Source organism: Bicyclus anynana, chromosome 23 (genome assembly GCF_947172395.1).
Source record: "Bicyclus anynana chromosome 23, ilBicAnyn1.1, whole genome shotgun sequence".
NCBI classification, from domain to species: domain Eukaryota; kingdom Metazoa; phylum Arthropoda; class Insecta; order Lepidoptera; family Nymphalidae; genus Bicyclus; species Bicyclus anynana.
This window is the reverse complement of record NC_069105.1, coordinates 8,049,873-8,058,323: the sequence shown is the minus strand read 5'-3', so window position 1 is coordinate 8,058,323 and position 8,451 is coordinate 8,049,873. Positions and strand designations below refer to the sequence as shown.

At 33.9% G+C, this 8,451-nt stretch overlaps 1 protein-coding gene across 1 annotated transcript in view; it reads left to right on the top strand.

Annotated features, from left to right (window-relative positions):
• The window catches only part of LOC112054821 (FMRFamide-related peptides), a 33,961-nt gene continuing 25,510 nt past the window's right edge, over nt 1–8,451 (top strand). The window contains exon 1 of the mRNA XM_024094726.2: nt 1–33. The gene's annotated coding sequence lies outside the window, so the exon portion shown is untranslated. The remainder of the gene's footprint in view (nt 34–8,451) is intronic.

Here is an 8,451-nt window from a genome sequence, read left to right as displayed (position 1 = left end):
CTCTGTGCTGTAAGGAACGCTTGCGTGGCACCGGTATGTACGAACTAAACTTTTTTTTTATACCATAAATTATAGATAATAATTTTTTAATTCCTTTATAAATAATAATATTGTTTGATAATAATTATATTACCAGAAATCTAATTATTTGGCTGAATTATAGTTATTTCAAGGATATTAAATAAAAATTATAAACAGTTTTCCATAAACTAAACATTTAATGACTAAATATTAAAATTAATATTTTTTGATAATAATTTCACTTTTATTCTGGTTACTTTTAAAGAACTTTTTTATATTTTATGCTATAGAAGAATTAATTTTGACCCCACTAAATTAATATAATAGTTTGTAAAGCTATTTCTTATACTCGTAGTATGTGTCCTTATACTCGTATCATTTAAAAAATATTTCTTGATTATCATAAAGAATAACATTTATTTTTAAAATAAATATTTTAAAACATTAAACAATTAATTAAAGCTATTTCAATTTTTTTTTCAATTTAATAAAATAAACATAAATTAAATTAACTTAAATTACCTTTTAATTAATTAATTATAGAAAAATGTTTTAAAATTATTAATTGATCAAATACGTAAATAGTAGGAAACAATATGTTTATATAATATATTGTAATAAACGACTTTTTTTTAAGTTTAAATAATAACGCTTTAATAACTCAATTTGTTGAAGTTCTTTTGAAACTATTTTAACTATATTTCTTAAATAATTTGTGCGAGGCTTCCCTCCTTTTAAGAAGAAGGGCGATGAAACCCACCACTCTGCTTCAATGTGAGTTGGTGATAATATAGTGTTTGATTTTACGGCGTCCACTATCGGATGTTAATAATTTTTTTTTAGAAGTAAGAAAGCACAGTATTTCAAAGCCTGACTCAGGACTCAAACCCTGGTTTTCGTGATCTAAAGACATATACTAAACACTGAACCTACGAGGCATTTTTCTAGCAAATTGAAATTCAGATTTACCTCTTTGTATTCTGAATGAATACAGATAGTAAATCAGACTGACAGAAGTATTTTAATACAATATATTATAAATAATATAATTTTTTTGTAGTATAATCGTAGATAATTGTAAACTAACACATACATAAAAAGTAGTTATTGTAATAAAATTGCATAATTAAAAATATTACACACGTCTAAAAAGTTAGTAAATGGATGACCGAGCATTTCTTTTACCATACGTTTTCTAAAAGTGAAACTTTGCTAGAACAATTTATAACCGATTATGATTTACCTTCTTGCATACCACAAATCTTAAGAAATTCAATATCAAGTGACTCAAGTCTCAAACGGTGAAGGTTCGTGAAGAAACCAACATACCTGAGAATTTTCCTAATTCTCTGCGTGTGTGAAGTCTGCCAATCCGCTTTGAGCCAGCGTGGTGGACTTGGCCTAACCCCTCTCATTCTGAGAGGAGACTCGTGTTCAGCACTGAGCCGAATATGGGTTGATAATGATGAGCAATACCAAATTTCATGAAAATCATTGGAGCCGTTTCCGACATTCAGATTTTATGTACTCATATACAAAGATTATTTTATACTATAGATATGTAACGTGCCTACAAAATCACCGCAAAAAGTGATCCGAATTTAGCTACTCTACTGAGCGCACACATGCACAATTTTGTGTTTACTTACATTATATACTTATGTATATATAGTTTTTATACTTCCTGAATACGCAACTCGACATTGTACATACAATATTTAGGAATTACCTACTTGTTTAAATAACTTTAGTTGTTTACTGCGACTAAATGAAATTAAGCCAGCTTTGTTCGCCTCAGTTCATTTAGTGACATATCTAATAGTAAAAAATCTTTGCTCTTGTCCGTGTAAAAGTAACTTAACGCTTAACGCATTCCATATTTGTTTATTTTATTCTTAATACAAGTTAGCTCTTGACTACAATCTTACCTGATGGTAAGAGATGATGCAATCTAAGATGGAAGCGGGCTATCTTGTTAGGAGGAGGAAGAAAATCCACACTCCTTTCGGTTTCTACACGACATCGTACCGGAACGCTAAATCGATTGGCGATACGTCTTCGCTGATAGGGTGGTAACTAGCCACGGCCAAAGCCTCCCACCAGCTAGACCTGGACCAATTAAGAAAACCTCAATCGGCCCAGCCGGGGATCGAACCCAGGACCTCCGTCTTGTAAATCCAACGCGCATTCCACTACGCCAGAGGCACTACGACGAAGGCCGTCAAAAGACTCTAGATTCGCAGTAGAGTCGGATTGCCAAGTCATTAATTCGTACGAACGATAGCAATTAACTAGTATTAGTACCTTTGGTGTGTTTCTGAGAAATTATGTACCTCCCGATCTCTAGTTTTCAATCCGTTTGTGGTTCGTAAATCTATTTGTAAAGACCTTGTACCTATTGGCATCCTATTAGGATACTAAGTAGGACGCTGCGTTTTGGTTGAAAAATGAACTTTCCCTCTACTTCTACTTAGAAGTAGTATTACATTTTGCGCTGGATTTTGAATTGATACGGATTCTTTTATATTTATAATTTGTTATTGACTTCAAAACAAGGAAGAGGTTTTTTTTTTTTATTCTTTACAAGTTAGCCCTTGACTACACTGATCTGAATCTCACCTGTATGTTTTTTAAAACTTTTCTTACCTCATAACTTCGTCATTTATTAACCAATTTTAAAAATTCTTTTTTGGTTTAAAAGATTGTACTTCCAGATTGGTCCCACTTCATTTTCATGAAAATCAGTTTAGTGATATTGTGTTAAAGTCAAAATAACTAAAATACTTCTTTTAAGTCAGTTAAATTTTTATGTTAAAACTAGCGGACGCCCGCGACTTCGTCCGCGTGGAATTCAGTTTTTTACTAATCCCGCGGAAACCATGGATTTTTCCGGGATGAAAGTATCCTATGTGTTAAACCAGAGTAAAATCTATTTCCATTCTAAATTTCAGCTAAATTGCTTCACTAGTCGCAGCGTAAAAGAGAGACAAACATACTTACACACTTACACACAAACTTTCGCCTTTATAATATTAGTGTGATGAGATTACACACAAACTTTCGCCTTTATAATATTAGGGTGTGAAGTGAAGATAATTTTTTTATTTAAGTTTAAGTGCTATAGGCCCCCTAATGTTAAGAGCCTCAAATGATTGCCACCTAGCACCCCAAAAAAAAAAACCCGTACGAAACTTCTCGTTGTACTAAATCTTTCCAAAGTTGTTTTCATACAATATTTTCACCAAGGATGAAAAATCTTTGGCAGGAAGCCAGTTGTCAAATATGGATGTTCTATTTTATGATGGAAGGTTTTTTTGGTTGTAGAGTAACAAGCGTGTTTCTATGTGTAAGCTGAAGGAACGCATAACAGAAACGCATTGTTAAATAATTCATCTGCGTATGAGATCGAAACTTTATCAAAAAACCTGTTACTTTGCAACCACTCACTGGCAAATGGTTGATTTTGAAAATTCTGTAACAAATAGAAAGCCACATTATTTGCGAGTGTTATAAGCTTTGTTTTATCCTCATATTCACTTAGGAACGAGAACTACGCAGGTGAAACTGCGAGGCATCGGCTAATAATATAAGAGAAAAAGTTTTTGACTTTTACAGACTTTTTACATGAATGGGTGAGGTTCTGGACCCTTGAAACCTGCTACTTTAATTAACGTCCGGTATTTTTCATAAATATTTTCACTTAATAAAAAAATGTTAACTTTTTGTTATGAGTTAAGACCGATAATTTCCCAAGAATTTTAATTGGTATTAGGGAAAGGAAGTCCTTAGAAAGAAATGTAAAAAATCTTTCGTCTTAATGCAACGAAAGAGAAGATAACTAATATAATTATATTTATTGATAAGGCACAATTGGTCAACATATTTTATATTTTGGCTGGGAGGCTTCGGCCGTGGCTAGTCACCATCCCACCGGCAAAGACGTACGATGTCGTCTTGAAACCGAAAGGGGTGTGGAGTTTCATCGTCCACCTAACAAGTTAGCCCACTAGCGTCTTAGATTGCATCATCACTTAGCATCAGGTGAGATTGTAGTCAAGGGCAAAATCTTTTTCTCATCTAGAGATATTTTTTGTCGTGAAGGACATTTTGTGGTTAAAAAACCTTAACCATCAAGACCGCCAATTACCTCATGGAGGAATTGTAAATCTTATTATTGTATGATTTTTTAAAAGAACAACTGTAGAGATTCTTGCTGGGTCTTCTTAGCAGAACCTGCTTTCCGAACCGATGGAGGTTTTAGGCTGTAGACTTTACAAATAGTCAAACTTTTCGTTTCAAAAGTGCTTGTTAACTAATAACTAAGTCTACTTGAAATAAATGAATTTTGATTTCATTTCATTTCATTTGATTTCATTTCATTTGGAGTGTTACTGGGAAGCCAGGTATAATATGTATTTGTGTCTCTTCTTCCTCCATTCCGATTGTCTTTAAAATACCTATTTAAATTTTATGTATAGAATAATCTGAAACAAAATTTGAATTTAAACGTATCGTATCCTTTGCCCCAAGAATAGTTTTAATTCAAGCCTCTCGAAAATAATTATGTAAATCGCTGTACATTGGAGTGAACGTCTTTAATTAAATAGTGCCGTCCTACCGTAAAATGTAAATAGAAGTACAGACCTATTTTTAAAAGAAACTCTACCTCCACTACCTTCAAGCTACATTAAAAAAAAAATAAGAAATTAAAATGCACACAACTGAAAAGTTGGAGGTGAATGCCCCGGACCGGATTCGAACCCACACCCTCCGGAATCAAAGGCACAGGTCATATCACGACTCTACCATTCAGAGGTACATTCATACCATATAGAGGTCATACCCACGAGTCTATCAAGGCCTTTGCCGTCGATTCGGAGGGCGTAGGTTCGAATGCGGTCTGGAGCACACACCTGCAACTCTTCAGCACGTTGACACGTGCATTTTAAAAAAATAAACATCACGTGTTTCAAACGGTGAAGAAAAACATCCTATAAACTTCGGCACATCCGATAACAATGCCCCCTGAATATTTTCTGACAAAGTTACCCCTTGATTTTAAATGTGTTTCTGCTTTGCAAAAATCGGGGCTTGAGTTGTAATTTTTTAAATAAAGATATCTAAAACTGGCAAACGCTCCGCGGTTTCACTCACGTAGTTCCCATTCCCGTGATAACCATCATCATCATCATATCAGCCGATGGACGTCCACTGCAGGACATAGGCCTTTGCATCCAGCGAATCCCTGTGACTCGCTTTATGTCGTCAGTCCACCTGAAGGGGGATCGACAAACACTGAGCTTTCTAGTGCGGGGTCGCCATTCCAGCATCTTGTGACCCCACACACACACAAGAATAAAATATAGCCCCACAGATAAAGTGGCTTTCGTTCGAAAATCGGTTCTGTAAATCCAGAGCTCCATATCTATCTCCTGTAAAGAGACCTGTTGCTATTATTCACTGTAAATATTTGCGTAAGTAAACAAAGGATAATTCCAAAACAAAAATCGGTATACACAAAGCATTGACCTTGGATGTTTTAGAAACAATATATGAACGTTAGGAAAACTAATAAAAACTTTATTGTCTTTAAATTATCAAATGCAAACATAAACTATTAGTTTTTGTTCTAATAAAGTAACAGTAAATAGGTATCTATGATAGGTAAATATGATCGAGGTAATAGTATAAAAACTAAATATCTTTTGTTTTGATTTAAATTCATGTACAAACAATAGGGTAGTTCACAATTTTTATTGCATGTATAATATTATAAGTATGCAAATATTCATCATTATCATCACCATCATTATCAGGTGATGGACGTCCAATGCTGGACATAGGCCTCTTGCATGGACTTCATCACGTCAAACAATACGGTTTTGACTCTGCATCCAATGTCTACATGCAAACTCGCTTGATAACTTCGGCCCAAATAATGGGGGGTCGACCAACACTGTTTTCCGGTGCGGGGTCCACCTTAGGACTCTAACGACCATTAGCTCTTTAAACTATGCCCATTGCCACTTCAGCTTCGCGACTTGTTGAGCTATGAGTACCTTTGGTTTTTCTGCGGATTTCGATATAATTTTTTTTTACTTGAGTATTAAAATTTTGAAGCGGATTATGTTTCAAATTAATTAACCCGGACGGTAGTTAAGACCGGAGGACGTAACGTTTACCTTTCCTTCTTTGTCTCAGCCTTAAAGGTTTAATCCCATTATTTTGGGGTTGACTCCCTTGTTCTTAGATCAAAAGATGATCTATTTTAGGTTGTCAGAACAAGTTTGGAAATTTCGTAGTGTTTTGACCACCTTACCCTAAATTATATTAAAATCGTGATAGTACTAAGAAATTAAAAAAAAAATCGGAAAAAACATGCAAGCTTCTAAAAATCTGTGGATAAAAAGTTTAGCAGTTAGTTTTAACTAAAGCTCACTCTTCCGTAACTTCTCTCAACCTAAAAACTCAATAATTAATTAATAATTAATCATACAACAATAATTAATTCTGCTGGTTTTTATCGTAGCGTGAAACTCGAGGAAAACTTTCAACCCATATTTCACCCCCTCCTGTTAATGTATTCGCATGTTTTATATATATAATAAATATGACACTAATCATTTTATAAAAATATGACCAATTTATAGTAAAAAAAAGTTCAACCCCTTTTGAAACCTTTAAGGGTACAATTTAAAAAAAAATGTTAAATTGCATTAATGTAAGTATTTTATCTGTACCTATAAATTTTTACAATCGTAACTTACAAAACCGGCCAAGTAGGTACGTGGCGGACCCCGCGCAGTGTAGGATTCCGTAGATTAAGTTAGCACTTGAATCCTATATGTTTAAAGTGCTAACTTAAACTTATTTAATCGAAAAATATCGTCAAAAGACCCCTCTAACGTTCAAAGACCTATCCAACGATACTCCACACTATGAAATAAACGTGAAATAAAATCATCTACACTTTGCATGTAGGGGAAATACCCTAGAAAAATATTTTTCAAGACTATTTATAACAACTTTGTTCACGATTTTAATGTCCTACTCATACTCATGCAGTTTTCTAGTAGTAAAAGTCTCTGGGCTAAGCCGCGGACGAACGGACGGTTAGACTGATGGACATGGCAAAATTATGCCTTGTGGACTACAGAACCATACAAACTTTCAACCACTATTGCACCACCTTCAGATTTTATTATCTTTAAATAATATTATTTATTATTATAAACGATAATCCATTGTCTATAAATTAAACCACCAAGTTCTTATGTTATACAAAAATATTAAACAAAACCCTTTTGTCTTGACTACAAGTTAATTATATCCGTGGGCAACGGATAGCTTAAGCTTTGATAATAATAATTATCTCAAATTATCCCTTAATAATATCTCCGTAATCTAAACCTTCTTTAATAACATTTAAGTAACGGTGATTTCGTGGTTCAAAGCTGACTGAAATTCCTAGTAATATATTAATAGTTTCAATACCTAAATAGCTATCCTCCTTCTGACGTTGAAATGGGGTAAATGTTAAGTTTCAAGTGTCTGTAATTTTTAACCTCTAATGTAATTAAAATTTCAATATTTTTTTACTTACATAGTTACAAGCTTGGAGAGGCCGCCATATTGGATTTGTAATGACGTTTCTTAGCTAATCATGTATTGTCATCAGAACTCAGATCGTGTGCAAAATTTCATCCTAATCAAAGACCGCGAAGCGGGTCAAATTAAGATTACAAGATTTGCTTACCTATGTACCTATGTAGTCACAAGTGATTGGAGAGGCCGCCATATTGGATTTGTAATGACGTTTCTTAGCTAATCATGTATTGTCATCAGAACTCAGATCGTGTGCAAAATTTCATCCTAATCAAAGACCGCGAAGCGGGTCAAATTAAGATTACAAGATTTGCTTACCTATGTACCTATGTAGTCACAAGTGATTGGAGAGGCCGCCATATTGGATTTGTAATGACGTTTCTTAGCTAGTCATGTATCGTCATCAGAGCTCAGAGCGTGTGCAAAATGTCATCCTAATCGAAGACCGGGAAGTGAGTCAAATTAAAATTCCAAGATTTGCTTACCTATGCAGTTACAAGTGATTGGGGAGGCCGCCATATTGGATTTGTAATGACGTTTTTTAGCTAGTCATGTATTATCATCAAAACTCGGAGCGTGTGCAAAATTTCATCCTAATCGAACCGGGAAGTGGTTCAAATTAAGATTCCAAGATTTTCTTACATACATAGTTACAAGTGAAGCTAATACAAAGCTTGTAGTTGTAGAGCTGTTTAACTTTAATTAGTATTGTAATATTTAGAAAAAAATATTATTTAGACTTTAGAGCGTGCAGTGTTAACCTATAAGTGGCCGAACATTTTGCCTTGACACCTTCATTTTATCATTAAAATATTATATAGCTTG